Genomic DNA, 24,348 nt, shown 5'->3' with positions numbered 1-24,348 from the left:
ATGCCGATAAAGTACGTCGCCGTACGTCTATTATCATTGGCTGCTACTAACATCTTGCCATAACATTGTAGTTTACGATTTCTGGTGATAGGAGTTGATAAAGCAGATCGTGGACTTTACGCAATTTTCGACAGAAACGAGTTTCATTGTTACACAGTTTCGGCTGATTAACGCTGAACCTGCCGAGCTTCGAAAGTGACGAACGTGTGCTGCTTTATAAGAATTACGGGGCTGAATTTATTTCGACTTCTTTGCTATTCTTATCGTAATATAAGCTCGAAGAAAGGGATTTATTCGATCGTTGCGCTTTAGGGAGAGTATTCGTAACGTCTCAGCGTAACGTAATTTGAAAATGTCAAATGTGCGATCGGTCATTTTGATCGACATGGTAGATTCAGTTTAAACTTAGGTCAACACGGAATAACTTTTTTAAAATTCAACGAAATGTTATTTTTTCTTTTGTTTTTAATGTCCAGAGAGAGAGAGAGAGAGAGAGAGAGAGAGAGAGAGAGAGAGAATTTCTTCTTTATAGATATCCCAATTGATTGAAATGTCACGGGAATAAGAAACTTACGTTTATTTGCTCATTGCTATCTGAGCCTGTGATGAAAATTTAAACAATGCGTTTTGGTCTCTGTGACCTATATGAATGCTGAACATTTTAATAAAATTAAAATGAAATTTTGGCGATTGTACAGTAAACTAGTCCCTCTGAAATCTTCAAGAAAGGCGAGTATACTCGTCATAACACGATACATTGTCATTTCTTAACCCTCGGATGGCGGGTGTCGGGTCCATTTCGACCCAGAGTTACAAACATTCCATCTAAATTCTAATTTTGGTCTGAACAAAGAGGTTTTGATAACATACGAATGAAAATTAATCGTAAAGATTTGAATGGATCTATGACGGCGTGGTTGTCATAAATGCTCAAAAATGTCCGCCGTTATCTGGTCAAGCGAATACAATTGCGCGATCTTTCATTTCGACGTATCGTGTCTTCTCGCGTATCGTGCCCGCGGCCGGAATGAAGCGTGGCGAAATCGAGGCGTCGCGTCGGAACGTCGCGACACGGCGCCGATTCGAAAAAGTAGACCGCGGCCCTCGAGAGAGCCGTTCGAAAGTTTTAATCGTGGTGCAGGATCCGTTAATCGGCGGCCATAACTTCGATTTCGTCGAGTGTACCGACGCCCGCCACGATTTTCCTCATCGAACCAAGAACTACTTGCCGTTCGTCGTGGCTCGCCGTGAACTTTTCCGAGCCGTTGAATTCTCGCGCATGGAGGCGGGGTGGGTGGGGGAGAGATATGGGGCGCACGTAATATAATCCATTGATTCCCGGGGTCGGGTATCGATATCGCGACCAAGATCGCGAGGGAGGGCGGCATATTTATATACGCGGCCGGCCGAATTTTCTAATTGGGGACCGAGAGGCTCGGCCAAGTCCCGGCGAAGGCCGAAACTTTTCCCATCGTGCTACTTTCCGCGAAAGTCGATGCAGATTGTATCGATGCGGGGACGACGAGGGCGCGGGGGCCGGGTTCGGCCGCGACGAAGGGGAGAGGCTCGTTTTTAAGGGAGATTCGTGCTCGCCCGAACTTTATCCCGCTGTGGTTCGCGCAACCTCCATCCCGGCGGAATCGCGTCCCGCTTATTTTCCGCGAGTCTCGCATTCACCGCTACCTTTTTGCCCGGCAACCAAGGGATCGGACAAGAAGAAAAAAAAGGGAGGAGGGGCGAGGAAGAGAAAGGAGGCAAGGAAAAAGAGTAGCGCGTGCGAGCGCGAACGAACCGACCGGGAGAAAGCGGGATCGTCTCGCTCGCGGGAAACGACCGAATCTATATTGCTCCTTCTCTGGAACTCTCCGAGAGAACGATTTTTCTATTCCTTTCGCCTGGAAGTTTTCCCGATTTTTTGCCCGACCGTTTCCTTCCCTGATCCGCGTTACGAAACCTCGAAGAGCTGCGAATCTGCGAGCCAGCTACGCGCTCGCCGCGCTTGGAAATTTTCGAAGGGAACGCGACGAGGCCGGGCCCCGATATTCCTTCGCCTCTGGCCATTATGCGGGCTTTCCGACGGACGACGCTGCGATTCCGCTGCACACCACAGGCCAGACCATTTCTCCCTCTCTTCCTCTCTCTGTCGCGAATCCAGGTTTCGCGACGTATTCGTAAACCGGCGGGAACGCGAGCAGAGGAAAACGGCGCGGAGGCAGACGCGGGGCTATGAATACGTCGTTCCGCAGGTGCGAATTATTCATGATGCGTAAGGCACACACCGTTTTCGATGGATCGATGTTGACGGTGCCGGTGAAAGCCGGCGTAATATGAATCTGGTAATATCGGAGTCGGCGGTGGGACGGCGGGCGAAACGCTCGCCATCGGATCGGTACATGGCATCGGGCGTTTTCCTACTTTGCCGCGGCGCAACGGCGACCGCACCGCGCCGGATTGATGTTGTAGAGAGACTGTAATATCGGCAATTGCACCCCCGGCTTAATATTATACGGGGGACGGTAACGAGCGAGCGACATTCGGCGGCCGCCCGTCGAAAATGCGGCCATTAGAAACCTTCCACCGGAAAGGGAAACCAATTCGCGTCAACTGCAAGGTTACCGTGCCTCAAACAGACTATCCGGATCGATTAGCCCGCCCAATCACCGTTTTATTCCACCCGTCGAAATTCCCTGCATTTCTTCTTCGTTGTCATCGACACGTTCGACTCCGCGTCCCGCGCACGCCGCAACAACGACCGAAATATTCGAACGCAGGCCGCTCGGATCTTCGCGCGAAACTGTAAGTTTCCAAGTCGATTTTGAATGGAATGATTTAATGGAATAATCGTAATGCGAGTGAATCGTTGATCTATCGATTCGGAAAATGCCGTGATACAAAGGTAGTCACATCGAACCTTTTCTATAAATAAATTCATTACAACATCAACGAAGGAGTCATGATTTCCTAACAACATTCAAATTAAAATATCTCCTTTTTAGACATAATTTTTTAATAATTTTTTAACATAAACAGGCTAATACTTTTTTAATATTAAGATGCATCAACTGATGTAGTAAAAAATATATGATTCGATTTAAAAAGAACGTTAATGCCCTTCGTATGTCCTCCACACGTCCACCTACCAGAAAACTAGCGTCATCAGAATGATGACGTTTTTCGCCACGCGTAATAATAATAACGTAAATCTAGATGGCAATATGTGTTAACCCACCCTGTGTATTCTGCAAACGGGTGATCAATAAACAAGTGAAAGCAAGCAATTATCGCGACGATTTTAAATGGAACGTTCAAAAGCCGACGGAAGAGTTGGTCGAGAAAATGTGTTGCTCTTCTATCGAACGGTAGAATAAATAGCACGCTGCTGGAAAGAAGACATTACGTGCGCCGAATCGACGATTATTTTTCCCCGTGTTATTTTTACACGTCCCGCCTCGCGCGAAGAACTAGATCCTCCGCAGGATCGAACGTTGTGCTCCAATTTCATTCGTGAGATACGGACGTCCCAATTTGCCGAACAGTGCACACACACAGGGGTTAATGAAACCAGGCTTCGGGAGAGGAAGCCTCGGCGAGGATCCCAGCGTCGAATAATCAACCGGCTCGAAGTATTTACGCTTAACGACAAAGTCAACCCCGAGAGACGGGAGACGAAGCCGCGGGCGGTTAAGAATAGGATGTACGACGCCGGAGGGTCCCGATCGGTAAACAAGCATAAATCGAGGGGACGGGCTCGAGGTTAGGGGGTAAATCGTGCGGCTGAAAGCAGCGGTAGGTTCGGTAATGGAACAACATTCGCGGCGCGTGAGCGTGCGGAGGAGGGTACGCGTATCCGTCTACGCTACGCTGCATAATTCATGGGGTTGTCATAGACGCGAGAGGCGGATAATGGTGCCGTACTGGCCGTAGTCCTATTGTCCATGGTTAGGCGGCGTCAACCAACTTGAATCCGGAGGATGACGATTACGATGTGGACGACGCCGCGTCGCGACGCGTTGCACCGCGCCGCGCCGCGCCGTTGCTGTCTCGTCGTCGCCGAATGTCCAGGATTCACGCACCGTGCGCCTCGCAGATTGCCTCGCTGCCTGTTTACACAATGCGTTATATTCCGCGCATTGTCATGCGAAAATCCACGGTCACGCCGTTCCTCTGCCTAGTCACAACTGTGACTCGCGGTATCATCCGACTTCCGAGTTGCCGGGGCCTCGTGAAATCCCGGAACGAAATTACCCTTTTCTTCGGTCGCGCCACTTCAATTTCCTATTAGCTTTCTGCTGCTCGCGTGACCGAGCCGCTGCGTTTCGAAGATAAGTTGGTGAATTGTAATGAATCGTTCGCGCTGTTTAAGGATCATCGACGCTTTGCTCGTCAAGAACACAATACGGCTCGTTTAAACGTTGTGGCAACGCAGAAGCGACGTCGCACAATGATACTTTCTTTCTCCAAAAATTTGGCCAGAAAACAACTTTCGTACCACAGCTGATTAAAGCTGCTGTACGAGTTGTTGTCACTGAGATCAAATAGATGAAAAATGTTCGTATTCATAAGAGTACTTATGTTCAGAATTCGTGTTTGAAAGGATATGAGCTTTCATAATTTGTATAAGCGTTGGAAATGTACTCAGAATGCTTTTACAATAGTAAATAATAATGCATAATAATGTCCAATACAGATGGAATATTTGAAAGTGATCGACAATTATTAGTTCGACGAATGCAAGCCTGCAATCTTACAGTGAGAGGAATTTTCGAACATATCTTATAACTGCTACAATAAATCATAAATATCTTTAAAAGCTCGTATCTTTCCAATAGAGTATTATATTTTCGGACATAAGTTTATGTGAACATTTTTCATCGATTTGATATCAGTAACACACATCGTGTGTTTCGTCCCAACCTTTCCGGATACCCTGTATACGAAGTGTCCGATTACAATAAATAAATAAAAATAACTCGTTAATTATACGCTACAGGGTGCCCCTAAATGATTGCGCAAGCGAGAAATGAGGGGTTCCTGGGGACATTTTAAGTAACTTTCTCCTTAGCGAAAATGCAATCCGCGGCTTCGTTTTCGAGTTATTAACGAAAAACAGTGACCAATCAGAGGCGAGCTCGGCTGACGGCCGAGTCAACGAACGGTCGAAGCCCAGTTCCGCGAACGAAGCTGCGAATTGCATTTTCGCCAAGGAAAAAGTTCCTTCAAATGATCTCAGGAACCACTCATTCCCTGCTTGTACAACAATTTTGGGACACTATGCATATAAAAAATGATTTCAGCAGAAATTGAATGCTTTCGAGGGAGCTACAAGACGAATCCATTTTCCTGCAAGTGGACGCGTACAGGGCAAGTGAAAGTCGACTTTGTTTTTCTAAACGCAATCGCGTAATTTTGAATATTCTAATCGATTCGGTTCATCGTTCCGCACAAAAAGATATTGGATCACATACGGCAAAAAATTATACGAGATCACGTGCATCAACGCAATATACGTTAATCGATTAACTTTCTGTTTTGGTAGCTACATTTTCCGGCAAAAGGCGGGTTCCTCTTCTGCCGTTACAATATTTCACGGATGATACAGGTGTATTGAAACTAACGGGTAGCCGTACATCACTCGATTATTTCGATGCAAGTGTGCCCGTGCACAAAGAAGTACGTGGGTGAAAACACGGATAAATTCATTTCGCGCGTACGCGCGGTTCCTCGATATATAATACGTACGTTCTAAATCGTGATCACTAATTCATAGGTCCATAAGCACATCATTTACAAATAATAGAGATTTAAGGATAGATCGAAGCGGACGGTAAGCAACACGATGTAGTGAATTTCGAACTGGAGGATCGGATTACTTGATTTTTGTTTCGGCTCTCGGTAGGATTAACGTCTACTTCACAAACCCCCCTCGCCGCGAATTGAAATTCGAACCGCCTCTGTCCGTTTCGTGGAATATGAACGGCTATCGGATTCGCTCGAATTATTGGCTCCCGTCTGGATGAAAGTACCGAGCGATATCTCGGTCGATGCGGCGGCGATACCGGGTGCCTTTCTGGCTGGCGTCGTTTCTCATCTGGACGGATCGCGCGCGCCGCGAGTTATCGGCGACAAATCGGCGAAGAAACAATGCCGCCGCGCGGGATAATGGCGGCGCGGGTTCCGCGGACGAGCCACGGGGGAAACGGTGAAATATAAAAGGTAAAAATTAACGCGATCGCGGAAACGGGGCGCGAGAGGGGAGGCGGAGAAATAGGTGGACGGAGCGAGCGCCGCGGAGCGAGCACACTGTCCTCGGCGCGTTTAACGCGGCGAAGTTGAAATTAGTTGGACGAGTATCTCACGTTCGTCGAACAAATCGCAATTAACCGTGCTCCGCGGAGCGGGCCACATATTAAATCGCATTAAAACGGATACCGGCCGCGACCGTGCGTCTGTCTCCCGGCGACGGCAGCCGAGAATTTCCTGTAATTTCATTCGACGTCGCAGGGCGCCGCATAATTTTCGACCGATTGTTTGCGAATCGGGGATTTCGCGATGATCGCCCGCGGCAAGAGACGCGCGCCAATTCGCGCGCGGCCGCGCCCTCGCCCGCCTCCGCGTCTCTTTTCTCTTCTTTCGGTAGCCGCGGCGTGTCGCCGATCGCGAATTTATCGCCGATAAATTTAACATGGTCGTCAACTTATAATTGAACGTGCTCGTTCGAATGATAATGCGGACGCGGGCCCGAGCGCGAACAGGAATAACGTGCGAACGCGCCCGAGAAGAATCGTCGAGTGTGTTCCCCATAAAATATTCCGACGCGATCGGAACTTTATCGGGAAGATAATAACGACGAACGCGCGTCGCGCCGTGTCGTCTTCAGCCAACTCGAACAGTCTACTGCATACCATCTTTTCTTGACATTCTTCTTTAATCCTCCCCCTTTAGTGTCTCCCGCGTTCCCTTCTCCGTCTACCGTTAACTCGACGAAAAAAAGTAAAACATATTCTTTAATACTGCGACGAATCGAACGTTCGGATGTAGAATCGCCAATGCGACGAATGAAATGTTCTGCACATTGCTGTCTTACTGTTACTATTTTCGGTTATTATTTGACTGCGGAGTTTTTGCATCTGGAGAATTTAAAGACATTAAGGGAATTTGGAAACATTAACAGAATTTATAAACATTGAGAGAATTTACAATATATAGTAATTACGTAATACGTGTACAGAATTTACATGATACAGTAATTTAAAGATATTTCAAGAGAATGTAAAAACATGAAGAGAATTTCGAGACATTAAGAGAATTTAAAAATATTAACGTATTATTTGAAACTCATTCAAAGAAAATATATAAATGTTTCTGTAGCTTCTGCATCTTGCAGTTCACGCAGACGATTTCTATTTTGCATAAAAATCCGCAGTCTAGTTATTATAAAAGGAAGATATTTTTATTTTTTATTTTAGTTAAAAGAGTACATTGGGGAACGAAGTAACTGAGATATATTATACCAACTAAATTTTATTAAATATAATACGTGACGATAAGTGTAACTCGTTTGCACCCCTAAAGAGAAACATTATTCAATAAAAAAGAAAAACACTGCTATTTTAAACCTCAAGGACTTTCGCTGGGTAGATTGTTACCCCACGCGTAATAGTTAACGTAATCATCAGCGTAAACGTAACTCCGACTTTGTCAAGGTTATATTTCATTCGGGTAAATAAATAAAATATATAATCGGATATATAATAAATATTATGTTATATTTTATTGTGTTCTTTTATTTTGCCTAAGACAATAATTTCTAAATATAAAGCCCAAATAGAAATCTACCCCACGAAGCCACTCACGTAAACCTAAACAGTCCTTGGAGGTTTAGCACCATCGACTGTATGCAATAGTCATCTTCGACGGATCAACCGTTACGCCAACCATCACAAAAATTGTATAAAATTAACATATTTTATTTAATTAAATTTTAGAATCAAGAAGTTAATTCTTACTCTTTGCAAATCCTAATAAGATTAGGAGGACATGATAGATTGCAAATTAATTTTCAGATCTGAGCAAATAATTCTCTCAGCCACATATGGGTGAAATGGCAGTCAAGGGGTCGATCATTTATTAAGTCTGCCGACCAATCTCTCTCTGAGCTACTCCCACAACAAACTGTCGCCGCGCACAAATTTTTACGACACTGGCGAAAGAGAGTTATAATTACGTACTTTATGTCTCCGGCCCCGATAGTTTCTATAGCGATCTTGCAAACACTTTTATACGTATAGAGCACCAGCACCGGGATAGCATCGAGGCCGATAAACGCCGACAAATTTTAATCCGGCTGCCGAAAGTTTCGACGCCGCCGGCCGCTCCAGTTTAAGTTATTCGGATCGTTTTATTTAGTGTGCAGCTGCTGTACCACGTTTCATATAGTTTGGTGTTTGCTAATATTTATGCGTTTGTGTGTCCATTGGTATTTATTCCGACGGAAAATTTATTCTCCACGAATGTCATATTTCTTCTCACCCTCCACCGCCGCGTCTCTCTTTCTCGCCGTTGCACCGTCCATCGGTCCGCGTGTTGTCATAGGTCCACGTGGACGCCCCTGGCAGCCGGTTGGTCGGCGCCAATGGAAAACTCGCGATGGAAAGTGCTTGTAAAACGATACCGGGGACAGCGCGACCGGCTTCGTCACGCTTCGAGCCTGGTAATTATTCACAGTCTCTTGGCCAGAGGTAACCGAGTGCGAATTTCCACGTAAGGCGCGCGGCGTGGATTTGTTCTCTCGACACTCGATGCCATCTCACCCCTCTGAACGTCGCCTGTACAAGCATGCCTAAAGAGGGTGACGAAATTTCATTTTCCTCTTTAGCGCCTCCACTCGCAGCCCGAGCGGCTCGAAAATTTCACGAAGTATTTTTATTCGATGAAATGAAAATTTAGAAGTCAAGATTTCTCAACCTCCTCACGTTTCGCGTATTCTAATCGCGGTTGGAACGCATAATATATTAATGAAGAAATTAATTTTTAAAGGGAAAATAATTCGTTCATCTCACGGAGATCGACGCAGTTGTCGGTCAAATTGTATTCTCCATTTTCTTTGTTTTCTGCGAGCTCCATTAAAAGTCGTCCTGTATCGGAAAGATTAATCGGAGCACGTGCACGATAAAATTAACTTCTCGGACAGTATTAGTCTTTTTACGGTTTTCTGCAATGTAGAGAATTATTATTGAACGCGTTCTAGTTTCGTGTTAGCGGCGTTCGCCATCAGATTGACAATATGTTATAATTCGTCAATATCGAAGTTTGAAAACAAATTGATACAATGTGTGTACATGTTCGATAATAATGGCGAAAATATCCTGAATTACATCCATTAGTAAAATTATCCAATTACTGTACTGCCATGCAGGTGTAATACACGTATTTGTATTGGATTGTGCGTATTTTGCGATCAAATGAAAATACCAAAACAGATGCAGATTTATTCCAAGCTTTCGTTCGAAGAACTTTTCCTTCATTTTGTCCCAACCGCTCGTATATTAATTACTAGACTGCGGACTTTTATGCAAAATAAAAATTGTTTGCATCGATTGTAAGGAATAGAAATCAAGTAACAAGTTCATTCTTCCCTTAATCATCTTAATAGATTAAAAATAATACATTGACGTTTTAAAGTGCTTTTCATTTTTACAGTATTCGAAACTTTTTCCGTAAATGTATAATGATCCGCAGTCTACTAATTACTTTAATCGGCTAATTCCTATATTACAGGGTTGTTTTAATATTCTGCGCATTTTTTGCGACCGAGTAAACATATCAATACTTCGAAATACAGACGCAGATTTATTGAAATCTTTTATTTAATGAACTCGTACAGTCGCCTCGGAAAGTATGTTTCGTTATGGGCTCAGCTAAATTAAAATGACCTGAGCTTTTTATTGCTTTTGTTATTCGAAGGAAAATTAAAGAAAAGTATTTTAGTCAATGTACAGTTCTTTTATCGCCTGAAAAAAATTCGGGTCATTCAGTCTACTTTAAGAAAGTTATACCGTTTTAGAAGTAGACCAAATACTTTTTTTACCCGTTGAGTTTGTTTTCCCGATAAATTCCTGCATTCTTTGTGTAAGAGTAAGAGCACCAAAATTTCTAAATACAAATCCAGATTTCCCAAAATCATTAACACATTATGTGCGGGACACATATACCTTCTCAAACATTTAATTTTTTTAATTTTCTTGTATACTTCAAAGAATCCCCCTTCGAAATCCTAAACAACTCTTTACACACTTGTCATCGAAATCTTATCGCCTTAATTCCTCAAGATGTTAAACGTTTCTTAAAAAGTGGATCTTTTCAGACTTCACTGATTTACCGAACGCGCGAATAAAGCACGATCCGCGCTCCGCGCAAAATGTGTTAATCCCAGGAACTCCTGTTTCGCTTTTACCCGGGATCTCGTACGTCAAAATAGAATCCGGAAGAACAAGCTCCGAAAGACAAAAACCTTTCCTGTACATTAGCTTTCAGGGGTTCCGTTCTCCTCCCCCGTAGAGCGGAAGCCGAAAATTGCCAAAAAAAGCCCGATAAACCGAAGCTGCCGTCGATTCGCGGGAGGGCTGCAACATGGTAGAAATGCTCGGATGATGGTTCCCGTTCCCGGGAAGGAATGCATTATTGAAATCGATCTGTCTTTCCGGGCTGCGACGGCGTTTCGCCCCCGCGTTTCCCAGGTTCTCGACGCGTCGCCGCGAGGCTCACGGGATTCGCGGGGCCGTTTCGCGCCCGGCGCGTCGCCCGTCGAGGATCCGAAAGGGTAAACGAAACTCGTCGATATATAGTCGTCCAATTTCCATTTCGTCACGGAGAGAGAGTTCAGCGGAAAGATCTCCGATTTTTCCGCGGTGGAAATTGATGCTTTTCTTCTGGCGACCGCATTCACCCGGCCCCGGAATCCGCTCCGCTTATTCGTCGAGCTCGGATCCGCGCGATTGTGAGACGCGGTGTCGTTCGCGAAGTAATAAGCGACGTTGATCCTAACGGTATACATATCCGCTCTCGTGCGCGCTCGCGGCGAGCTCTCGCGTGATCTCGACGAGCCGGGACCGCGGTCCCTAGATTTTACGTCGAATAATACGCTCCCTCCCCGCCGCTCGCCCCGGCAAGACATCGATGAAATTTCGTCGAAATTAATAATTTTTCAACGAAAGAGATTACACGCCTCGGAACGTATAATCTCCGGGGGCGCAGCGATCCGCGTATCGATCGGCCGGTCGAATATTGTTAACGTATCGTAAAATTCGCGCGGCAACGATATTTCATACGCGTCGCATCGTGTCGACCTAATAGAATGCGCGTCCGATATTCCCCGTAAAACGTAAATTGAATCAACGCGAAATTGTAAAAGGGATCAAACGATCGTTCCAATTACTTGTTCGTTTCCCGCGATACAAATTGTTTTCGTTTTCCTTTGTTTTTTTCTCCCCGGCGAGCCCCCGCCGCCATTCTGGCGGCTGACAGCCAGGCGGGGAGGGCGGGGACCAGACTTGTTTAATATTTGTCGTTTGGATCCGCGTCCGTCTGCCTATGTTGGCTGTTTTCAGCGGGACATTAGAAGCAACGGTTATACCCGCGGCTCCTCGTTTTCTCGTTTTCCGGTTTGCGTCTTGTTCGTGCACGCCGGTTGGTTACAGTATAGGCAATCTTCTGTTTGTCTGCCAGGAGATTTCGTCCTTTTCCAACGATCGCTCCACTGAATTCGAAATCAGGCTGCGACTGCCTCGTCGTCCCTTCGTCTCGGGTTCTCCTCCCACCGAAACCGGGAGCCACCGAAATACATATTTAACGTATCCGGTGCACGAATGGCGCCTCTCCTCGCCCCGCAACTAGCTCGTTCTCGTTCTCGTTCGTTGGTTCGCTGCTAGTCGAGTCGCCCCGGTTCGGTTCGGTTCGGTTCGGTTCAGTTTGTCGCGGCACGGGAAATCATGAATTTCCATGGCGAGAGCGATACGCTCGAATGGAATTCGAACCCGTGGAAAAACAACTGGCCACCGCGAGCCGAACCAGACCGGTGTCCTGTCAGAGTTTATCCCGACGCGCGGTTCATCCCCGATCCGCGCAGAGATCCAATTAAGTTTATTCGCTCGGCAAAATCGATTGGAACGAAATATTCTTTCCACTGTTTTATATCAATTAATATTTCGTCTGCGTCGGACCGCGCGAGCCGGTCGCCGACGGAATTCCCAAAGAGAGAGCACCGCTCTTTATTTTCCCCTCGGGCGCCAACCCTTACACGGAAGCCACCCCCGCGAGCTCGAAATTTGCTCGATCGTTTCTGGGATTACGGAGCCGCACAAGCGAATTAAACGTGTCGCGCATACACTCTGCGGCAGAAGCGTAAGACACTCTGCCGAATACGGCCAATAATTCTGCGGTTGCAAGCAGGCACTGCCGCATGCCACGTGTTTTTATTTCCGAGATATTGTCGCTTAACGTTAGAGACGACGAGGTCTAAAAGCGACTAATGTATTGGGTTGGCCAATAAGTCGTTGCGTTTTTTTTTCTTAGTAAATGGAAGACAAATTTTCAGTGAAAACATAACCTATAAACGGTGTAACCTAATATGTAACCTGATCAACGGTGTAGGTATTTTCCATTTTGTTCGATTACATTTTGTCATCTTTCAGGCAACTTCGTGATTCACATAACTTTTTATACGTTTGTGCAGCATTTTTTCCTTTTCGAAAGTAATAGGGCGAACTGTGACGAAAATGCTTTTTGGAGTTATCCATATCAATCTCTTAAACAAAGAGATCTTAAACAAAATTGCGGCAGACTTTTTTGAAAACAAGCTTAAATTATAAGCTGTCAGGGAATACAGCAAATTTTGCGATTTGAAATGTAGTTAGTTGCATTGCCATCTATTGGGAAAAACCGAATTATTGGTCAACCCAACCCATTGTTTTATAACAATGCCGGGACTGGATCTATTCAAATGATCTATGTTATATATATATATTAATTGATATATATATAAAACAGTGGAAAGATATATATATCCAGTCCCCAGATTATAATACATATATATATGTCATAATATGATACATTTATATTATAATACATACTTTGATAAAGAAGTGCACATAAAAATTTCTCCTAGAAATATTTGTATAATGTCAAGAACTGTAATAGAAAAAATTAGAAACCAGACAATTTAACTGACTTAATGGTTCCTAGCGTTAAAGTTCTGATCACTCATGCTTCGTATTAGTAGTCTTTCGAACTTCATAACTTTTTTCAGTCCATGGAATTTGTTTTCGCGATGTCTCTTTCTGGCAAATACGTATATCTTATATGACGCAGTTCTATTGATGCGTTAACCGAAATCTTTGGAAACTGTGACACGCGCCGTTTTTCCTTACAACCACAAAACGATAAGCCGCAACGTTGCTTTTATTTAAAATGGGATTTCGCGACTCTTTCGACCGTTTCGCCGGCGTTTAACGCGTTCACTGTCACGGCACAACTAATTGTGAGCAAAACGCTCCCAGAAACTATGTTAAATCGTTCATATCATTTTGTGCCTTTTTTTGTCCCTCGCGCGAACGAATGTGCTGCTCACTCGCGCCCGCGTGATTTCACGCTCGACGCATTGGCTGCAAAATTAGGAAAAAACGAGTGCGGCCTCGTTCATCTCGCTGAACGTATCAGGTAATAAGTAATTCTTGTCTCTTTGAACTTTTTAATAGGGTCCTTGTGCCAACTGAAAATTGTTCCGGTCAACTGCTACGAACAAACGTCAAAGGACAATGTATCGTTTTAGAGAAAAATATCCTTTATACCGGGTGGATCACCTAATCTGAAGCATCTCAGATAGCTTTGCTGCTTTTTAAAGATATGTAAAATATCTTGAGGCTAAACGATAAAAATCTTCCATTGAAACTTCTCAATAATTCTTCCACTAATATTTTACAGTAATGCATTCTTTGGTCACTAAGGTATGTGGTTGAAATTGAACTGATCCTGAACGCATTTGGTAAATATATTCTTATAAAATAACGTGAAAACAAAAACGGCCAAAACGATTATTCGCCTTATTATTCGAATAATTTTACAGTCTCCATTTCAGTAATTTATTCAAATAAATAGAATAATTTATGAGGTAGAAGTAAATAGAATAATTTACGAGGAATAAATAAATAGAATAATTTACGAGGAATAAATAAATAGAATAATTTATGAGGAATAATGAATAATTGTTATTCGAACAAAATATTCGTTTAAAACGTATTCATTCGGATGATTGGATAAATATATTGGATGAATATCCGAACGATGCGCATTTAACGGCTAAATGTCGGGAAGAATATTTGCAAGGAAAGTCGACGTCGTTTAAATGAATATTCTTTTTAAAATCGTCATCGCGAGGTTACCTGTTCGTTGCAAAACAAGAATGTTTACGACGTTAAAGAATCGCAAGCAACGAAACGATACTCTCGAATTTCCATTAGACATCGGAATAAGCTAATTGCTTTTCGATCGAGGCACCGGCAGTAGGTGTCTCGCAGTTTTGTTGCGCGAAGTATGCTCGGAACGAGCTCCGCGCGCGGAAAGAAGAGAGCGTTTCGACGGATTCTCGCTGTCCGACCGAAGAGGCCAATTAAATCCAGGAGCCGGGCGGGCACCGAGAATATTTCAAATTGATTGGGATGCCGGAATTTATGGTCGTGTACGGATATCCGATTATTAGTGTTAAGGCGAAGTTATGCGGCGCGGGCACACGTGTACAGCACGTGTTTACCGGTGCAAATATGCGCGGCAGCAAACCGTTCGAAACCGACCAAATATTTCATTAGCCTTGATCTTGCGCCGATGAAACGTTCGTTCGCATCGCATCGCATCGCATCGCATCGCGCGGCGATGATGCTATTCGTTCGGACTCGTACGTCGTGTAATGCCTTGTAACGATGCATGCGAATACCGGCGTGCAAACCTGCCGGCGGTATGGTGTATATTTCCCGTGGGCATTAGCACCACCTCTTGTTTTCCCCGAAAACACGATGCGTTCACTGGGGGGGGGGGGGGGGAGGAAAGCGAGCCAGTCGTATCACGGTTTATTCGAGAATGATTTCCGCTCTATAAATTTCATCTTGGACAATGGAATTATTCCCCGAGGTATCGCCTGCGGAGGAAACTTTTATTCCGGATAATCATTTTAACCCTTGCAACGCCGAACAACGATATATCGTTGCTGGCTACATTTAAGAGACGTTTAGTTTCTTAACCCTTTGGCACTCGAAGTACCATTTCTTTTTAATTACTATTTTTTTGTTCGATATATTGTAAGGTAATCATGCAAGATACGCGAATGAAAATATGATATCTTTTATGTATTAATTCCTGTAAAATTTCGCAGCGGTGTAATGATTTTTCTTTCAATTCGACTTTGTACAGTAATCACACAATTTTTGCAAAATTTATCAGAAGAATCTTGCGAGTAAATCTTTCTAACGAGTAAATCTTTTATTCTACTTCCTAGTGTGCTCTTTTATGGATTTCGCAGTCATTATTTTTCTAAAAATTTGTACAACTATCTTCTTAAACCTTCTTAAATTACATCGACTTGGCACGGTATTTTTTATTTAGGTACTTTGTACCTAACACTAGCAATATTGTTGAGACTCAAAATTTTGGGAATATGGTTTGAACATCCTAGAACATCGTTTTCATTATCAGAACTCGATATGATAATATGACAGTATCACTTTTTTGAAACATTATGATATTTTTATTTATTGTCATTTATGATATTTTTCAAACGTTATGATATACGAGGTGTCATCTAACTGGTGGTACAACCCGGTACACGCTGATTCTACGTCGAAAAATAAGTCGAAAATATAGAATAACTTTTAACCTTTTCCTTCAACTTATTTTTTATAAAAAGAGGAAAAGAATAGAAAAATATTATTGGACCTACAATACATTTTCGATAATGCTTCTCGTTATTAGCACATCCACAGAGAATTAAATAAATTTGAGAAACCGATAGGAAATTATTAAGACGTCTTCAATTTATTTCAAAGTGAGTCGTTATAATAAAAATAACGTCGATCTTATGAAAGAAAATTCGAATTTCTTTCCGACGATATTTCCTTAACGACACGATAGTTTTTTAATTACTTCTCGGCTGCCGTTCCATTAGTTCGTCCATTATTATTCACGCATCGACGAACCGCGGTCCGGAAAATTTAAAACGGCAATAGCAATAATTCGTTGCACTGTCATCCGGGAAGAAAGCTTTAATTCGGTACGGTAAAATTGATGACGCATCCAGAGCCGTTAAAGGTAACTAATCCTGCGGTGATGGTTAATTAGATCGTCTCGTCCTGATGAAAATAGCAAAGCAGCGGGAATAATGCCCGCTCCGCTTCCGACAGTAAATAGCATCCCAGACAGTTATCGGATTATCCGATTCGCGTTCTTTTAAGTGATAACGAAGATCGCGGTACGCAACAGTCGGATCGGCCACGGTATATCGGACATTTCCTTTCAACTTCCGTCTGGCTGCCCGCATGCCCATGCACGTACCCATACCGTATGGTATAAACCCATACCGACGCCGTGGAGAGAACGGCCGGCGAACGAGCTTCCGGTCTTTTTTCCCGGGCTATCGGCAGGTGCTTGACAACGAAAGTGCACTTTGAAACGAGTGGAAGCGGAGCCGATTCGACGCGATAAATATCGATTAAAGTCAAATTATCGGGAGAACTCTATCCCGTACGTACAGGCATTCTCTCTTCTCTCTCTCTCCTTCTCTCTCTTCTCTCTCTCTTTCGGTCTCTCTTCGCGGAGCGATGCGTCGATCGAGAGAAAAAGAGAGAGAGACAGGCAAAGGATAATTCGGTTAACGGAAGTACGTAACGGGCTCGTAAACGGACGTCTTACGGGGCGGCACCGGCTCGTATCGGAGACGTGCTCGCCGGAAGGGAGTAACGAAAGGAAATACGGTCGGACGAAATCAAATGATCGTCGGGGAAAGAACGTAGACGTATTTAAAGTCTATTACGGTCCGAGAAATCGAACAAAGTACACCCGGTAACGTCGTCGTTCGCTCCTGCACAACCAACAAAGAGAAACGAATGGAGACTCCGTCTCGGCCACGGGGACGCTCTTTCTTACATTTCGCGTCGTGCTGCGCGGCCACTCTTCTCATTTCCACCGGAACCTATCTGTTCGGAATCTACTCGCATGCTCTGCCAAATACATACGTGCCGCGCGTTGCGTTTTACAACCCCCTCCAAAAGTATTGGGACATCTGCTGATTTAATGTGAATTGTAATTTTTCATTCGATTCAGCCGATGTTTTATATTTAGTATCAAGTTCAGATGGCATCGTATTGTCGAATGTACACATTAAGTTATATGTGTTCGTCACTTATGCGATCAGTTCACCCGTTTACCGCATTTTGTCGACTGAAAACATATGTGTTGAGTTCGTTTCTTTGCGATATGTTTTCGAAATGTTCTCCAAACATAGCTTTGAGGATACTTCGTGTTGTTGTTCATATCTATTGTTCCTAGTGTGATACCTGTTCATTTAGGACAATTGCCGAATATTGATGACGACGTCGATTTTTGTAATCGTATCTTTCGCATTCCTTATTCTTGCCGTAACTTCTCAACAAACCATTTATGGACATTTTGTTTCGACAAATGCGGGACAGCCCGTATATTAATAAGCGGCAGGTTAAGTTTACGATAATGTATTGAAGGATACGTCATGGTATCACGCTACTAGAAGACGATGGCCTATCATACTGTTCACGGTTCTGCAGGATGCGTATTATGCTGTCTGCGATAGAACGAGTCGCAACTAAACAGTTCTGCTTCCCCTGCGAGCGACGTTAAAGGGTCATTCTCGAACACGTAATGCCCGCCGTTGCATCGGCACGTAAAATAAAGAAGCACTCTGTTATAAATAATGCTGGAGCAGCCAATGATTATTTCGACCAGCGATAAAAGACAGAAGCTCGCCCCATAACCGTATCCTATGGGTAACTGCTGTAGGATGTAACGAGCCGGAGTTTGTCGCGAGGAGAGCTGTTTATTTGCGAGCGCGTATCAAAACGAAGACGGCGATAAACTGGGAAACGGCCGTTGGAACTGCAGTTTGCCGGACCGAAACCGGTTGGTTATCTTGCGCTTGTAACGTTTCGGCCACGGGACGGAAAGGGACGCGAGGAGGGGGGACGGGGTGCTTTCGAGGGTGACGAGGAGGCGTCTCGTCGCGTCGCGCCGCGTCGTTCGTTGCCGGTTGTTCCGCGGCCGTTGTAAAGAAGCAAGAAAAGGATCAGGGGAACAAAAGCCAAGCCGGCGAGAAAAGAACCGGGATAAAGATCGTTAACGGGAGCACGACGCTGCGGAGGTCCTGCAGGACGACGACGACGACGACGACGACGAGGCGCGAAGAATAGAGGCGAGGAGACGAGATAAGCGTTTACGAGACGGATGCCCGCTCGGACAACGATTTCAAACAATCGTTCGAGGCCCTATCTACGCGCTCCGACGCCGAGCCCTTTTCTTCTCCGCGTGCCATTCCCGCACCAACACCGAAAAACCGGGCGTACCTATTTCCATCTGGCTCTCCGTATCAATTTATTTCTTATTTATTACATTACCGAGAGCATTTGCAATCAGTCTGCTTGCAGCAGATTAGAAGCAAACGTGCTGCAAGTTCGGGCTCTTTTAAATGAGAGTAGTAACGCTTCTGTGTTTCTCTGTCTGCTACGGATTTATGTTATTGGAAAAACGATAAGTCTAGGGTTTGTATTGTTACGAGCCGAGGGCCAGGCAGTTTTGCATGGCCGAAGGTTGGATGCGATTTTGAAGTTTTGGTAAGGGAATTGCGTGGAATAGCCGATGTCTGTTTCATCGTCGGGGCGCCACTAGATAGGGTAGGTTTTCGTGGACTAGCCGATGTCTATTTCATCACTGGGGCGTCACTAGTAGGATAGCGTAGACTAATCGATGTTTATTTCATCACACGATTAATCGTGGACTAGCCGATGTCTATGCCATCGCCAGGATGTCACTAAATACGGTAGGATAGAGATTTAGAGTTTGGTTGCCTCGTAACTTTTACGTTGAAAGAAATGAAGACATACTGCGAGCGATAAAAGTAGATCTCTGTGGGTTTGTACCAACTACTGCTTCGAAACAGGAAATGGAATAATTGAATTTGACCACTTGATAGACTGGTAAAAGATAGTATATTTCAAGCTTTCAGTCTAATACTATCGTACAGTAGCTCACGAAAGTATTCGAACACCTTTTAAAAAGCAATAACTTCTTTAGAATTGAACTAAATGACTTAATTTTGTTTCTTAGATGATAGCGGGACTAATCCACGAGACAATAACTGAAATGCTTTTTCTTAATTTTGTTGTTTACAACTTCTTCCCAACGTTCAACAAGATTTTCAATACCACGTTGACAGAAATCGCCCGGTATCGACACGAAAAATCGTTGATTTTTGTTGTTGTCACTTAAAGCATGTGGGACCCACGCTCCACACTTCTGAACCTTTCGCATTCAGTGAAGATGCTACTCTATAGCAGTGTGGGAGCATTCTGATTTCTGTGGCAGTTGCCTTGTCGTTTGACGCGATTTTTCGTGCAAAAGTTGGCTTAATTGCTCTCCAGCGAACTCAATTGGCCGGCCAGAACGAGATGCGTCTTTGAGGTTAAAATTTCTATTTTCGAACTTGGCATACCAATCGCGAGCGGTTTTCTCAGCTATGGCACCCTCTCCATACACAGCACAAATGTCGCGAGCAGCTTTTGCGGCCTTAGTAGCTTGGTTAAAAGCAAAAAGAAGGAGATATCGAAAATGCTCATTTTTCTCAACTTGACATTCTATTTTAATGATTTGAAAATTAATATAAAAGAACTCGAACAAAAAAAACAAAACATAGATTCCGGTGGAACAAAACATCCTCTTTCGAATGATTTAAAACATTAGATCAAAAACATTTAATGCCATGCGGAACGTTAAAATTTAAAAAAATCTCGCTAGCGATCCTTCGTCAGTGATTGATTTGAAACTAAGCCCGCTTTTTAGTCGCGTTCGGGCCCTTTATATACCCAAAATTTCCTCGAAAAACGATAGCGGGGGTGTCCGTATGTGCCCCAGTTCCTGAAGGTTCGTCATCGTACCCCTTCGAAGGTACTCGACTCACGACATACAGAGCGAACCCCGCCGAAAGAGCAAGGAAAAACACGTCGGAAAATTCTCCGTAAGTTACACTATGAACCGACAATGCCCTAACCTGCACCATTTGACCGGCATCGATCTCGCCGGCAATATTAATTAATCGACACGGTGAAATCACCGACAATGTTTCCATCGACACTCGTTTAATCGGCATTGACTTTATGTTTACCATGTCAACGATAGTAGGATTGGCAGGTAAACATGTAGTCAATGTCGGTGAAACGAGTGTCGACGTAAACACGTAAACATTGTCGGTGATTTTACCATGTCGTTTAAACAATATTGTCGGCGAAATCATTGTCTAGCACGCGGTGCCTCTTGTCCAGAAGATTGACAGCTTCTATATTCGGATGAATTTTTGGTCCGGTAGTTCGTTCTAAATCTCGTGATTTCTTTTTTCACAGCTTCTATTCCAAGGTTTTGATGAAGCGTCCCGTTTGACGTACGTGTCAGAATTCGTTTGCGATTACTCTCTGTGTTTTGGACCGAAATCTCCGAAGCATCTCTACGTTCGAAGTGCCGGCGAATCACCATAATTGTATCTCGTTGGTCCATATACCGGTTCTGTATCAATTGAAAATGAAAAATCCGGCCCGGCCCCGGCTCCGGCGCCGGTGTCGTAACTCTCATTACGCGAAAATAATAACGAAGTCGCGCGCGGCCGCCTAAAATGTAAATGCATCGACGCGCAATCAAAGTTATTGGCCAACTAATTATTCGCCGCAAAGTTATCCACTGTTGCGGCGTGCCGCCGCGCCCCCGGCTGCACTGTGAAAATATTTTTTCTGCTTTTTTTTTTTAACCGGACCGCATGATTTCCCTCTCGTTAAATGCCCATTGTTCCGGTCGACGCGGAAAGTTTAATCGTCACCGACAAAGAATCGTGTTTATGCGGCTTCGTTTGATAAATGCTAAATACTCAACGCGGTGAATAGAATTTCCCGGCCGAGCCGATCCGATTCGATCCGGCCCGATCCGATCGCGGACGGGCTCCCTCTTATTGACATAGCAGTTCCGGCAGATTGGTTTTGGCGTCGGTTATCTTTCTCTTTGTCCTTGGTCCGAGCTCGACGCTTGTTCAATCGTGATTTATCGTTGCGCATACCATCAGCGCTTCGGTTTTTCATTCGCCCCGCGACTTTTTCTCGTTTTCGCGGCAACCGCTAAATCGACATTGCGGATTATAATGCCGGTATATTGGCGGACCGGCGTGACAAATTTCAGTCTTCGAGAAATACGCTGACCGATGACACTTGATTCATAATTCTTTCGGATTTATTATTCTCAATCAGATTAACACTAGAACTACAGAATTACCACAAACGTGACTTAACGTGTATTGTTTTATAACAATGGCAAGATTAGATTTATTTGAACTTCTTACGATTTTGATTATAATATATGCTTAAAACATTCTTATAGTATCAGGTATTGTAAAAGAAAAATCGGGAACGAAGTTGGATTCGATTCATAGTGTTGTTTCTGTTTCATTATTATCATTATCTAGCGGCTCACGAAAAATCTAAGTCTCCGAGTTCAGGTGGCACTTATGGCGAAAAATCCTGACGAAGTCGGAATTTGATCTTGTATCATTCTTCCTGTTTTGTTATTCTGCATTAAATGTTGGTGTCTATGGACGCGGAGGAAATTTTACCAGGTACTATTATTCTTATCATTAATAGCCAGCTCACGATTCCTTCCACGCTTGCATACGTTCGCTTTAATGTAAAACACTGCGTAAATTTCTCATTTTTTTCGGACTATCCTTTTTAGAACGGATCTTGCACAATGTGAACGTATTACACGGATCTGCACTCTTGCAGATTCTGTATCGCAGTTTGTTGACTTTTTCTTTACCTTCGTAATTAAAAATCTTAACTCCTTCTTTATATATATACAGGGTGTCTCAAAATTATAGTACTTCCGGGAAATGAGGGATTCCCGAGGTTATTCGAAGTAACTTTTTCCTTAGCGAAAATGCAAACTATTGCCGCGTCACCGTAAATATCCCATTGTTCATACATCATATGTATAATAATGCTTGTAACAGAAAATTCTTTTTCCGTCAATTAAATGAATGAAAAAATGATTATTAACGAACGTATGTAATACGGTTCAGTGTTTCCACCGTTTCGATGTAAATCTGAAAAATACTATCACGTTGTTCATGGTATCGGTTGCGGTTGAAATATCATATGCTGCGTGCACGGTATCAAAATCTGCCATGGCCGAAGGTGTTAAACAAACGGGACACGAAAAATCCATTTGCGAAGTCATGAAGATCGGATAACCTTTTCACAGACACGAATGAAAAGTATTTTCGAAAGGCTGCGAGAGAATAGAATATCTCCCTCGACGGCGCAGTCTTCGAAAAATCGGCATCAAAATTGAATTATCGTCGATCGGAGAAACGAATAGCAGGAATACGCGTCTCCGTTCTCGGTAGTTATTAAGTAATTTCAGAAAAAACACGAAGTTTCGAGGGGGCAGGGGATCGGCTGGTGTTATTTGATCCGCAATGCGATCCGCAGAGCCTTTGCCGGCGCGGCGGTAACACACTATTTTGGTAATGGGTGGTTCCCGCGTCGGCGGCACATCCGCGAGGCTCGGGCCAAAAACGGGCCGACGCGCCCCGCTGCGATAAATTCGGCCCGTCGACCGCTTATTACACGGTTTTAATTAACCGTCGGGTTTTACTAGACCAGCGGCGTAACGTAAAGTTCTCCGGGTCCCCGTAAAAATCGCATTGTTCGGGCAAAGCACGGGGATCAACGGAGGGCGGTAACGGAGCCCCGGGGGGTGGCCAGGCCGGCAAAAGGGTTTCCTGCGGCTCGAGAGGGGGGAATCGTGATGCGGTAGGGGGGAGGGAGGGAGAGGTAGACAGCAGCGAGGTTAGCGCAACAATCGAATCGATCGATCCTCGTCGATGGTACACACCCGCGACCCGATAGCCCGCAACGCTCTCCTCCGGTTAGCCATCGGGCCACCGTCGGGCCACCGTCGGGCCACCGTCGGGCCGCCGGCTGCTCGGTATCGATCAGCGTATCGAATTCCCTGGCCGCGGGGGCGGCCGCGAATAAATTCGAAACCGTTCACTCGGAGGCATCCCATAGGCGGCGCCGAGGCGCAGCGCCGGAACCACGGCCAGGTGGCCGCGAAGTCGTCGAAAGTGGGGAATCCGCTTCCGCCGTGAAATTAGCCGATACGTTATCAAGAAGCGCGGAGACCGGTAATGCGAGCGACTTTAATGAAACCAGACGTTCCTCCGCCCTCTTCGCTCCCCTTCCCGCCCCAAGTCCGTTCCCGCCGGCTTCGTTCCGTTCCCTTATTACGATGCTGGTAATAATAATAACGATAATAATAGTAATAATAGTAAAAATAATAATAATGATTAGCGGCATTATTTTTATTATTAGCCGCGGTAATAAGGAGAATGCTTTCACGGGGGCGCGAGTTCGCCGGGTGTTCATTAATTAGAAAGGTACCGTGGGCGGTCCGCGCGCGATGCATATACGCCCGCACACCGGCAACCGTGGCATGTAAAAGAACAAGAAGCTGCGCTGGCGGCTTCCCGCGCTCTCCAACCGTTCCTTTTCGCCCCTACGTTTCAACGGTTTTATTAAAGTACGAGGGCCGGACGGAATTTAAAAGTAAACCGCCGCGAACCGGAGGGAACCGCCTCTATCTCGAGGTCCGCTCGCGATCGCGAGCGCGCGCGCACCCGCGACCCGCTATCATACCGAAATAACATCCCTGCCGTCCCGTCGATCCTTCGTCTCGCCGATGAAAATCCGCCTTTTGTATGGTATAGGGTCTCTCTCGGCAAGACGCAACATTTGAATTTTATTTTCCGAACGTATCCTCGTCGATGTTCTCGTTCGTGGTTCTTCTTCTATGTTTCTACGGTGCTTTCTTCCTCGAGAGTTGTGCACGTACTGTCGGAACGGTTTGTTCCAGGACCTGTCTCTTTATATTGCATTTGGTTCTCCAAATAATGGCCTCGGCGTCTTCAAATCGAAATTCCACTGTTTTCGCTTAGTTGTTCCTTTCTAACAGAAACCATGATCGATT

General features: G+C 44.7%; 1 protein-coding gene across 2 annotated transcripts in view; it reads left to right on the top strand.

The window, feature by feature from the left end:
• Positions 1-24,348, top strand: part of LOC117219237 (kin of IRRE-like protein 1) — a 690,910-nt gene that overhangs the window by 29,717 nt on the left and 636,845 nt on the right. The gene's annotated exons all lie outside the window — the stretch shown is intronic.

Source organism: Megalopta genalis, chromosome 2, assembly GCF_051020955.1.
Source record: "Megalopta genalis isolate 19385.01 chromosome 2, iyMegGena1_principal, whole genome shotgun sequence".
NCBI lineage: Eukaryota > Metazoa > Arthropoda > Insecta > Hymenoptera > Halictidae > Megalopta > Megalopta genalis.
Note: the sequence above shows the minus strand (reverse complement) of the source record. Positions and strands in the feature narration are given on the sequence as shown.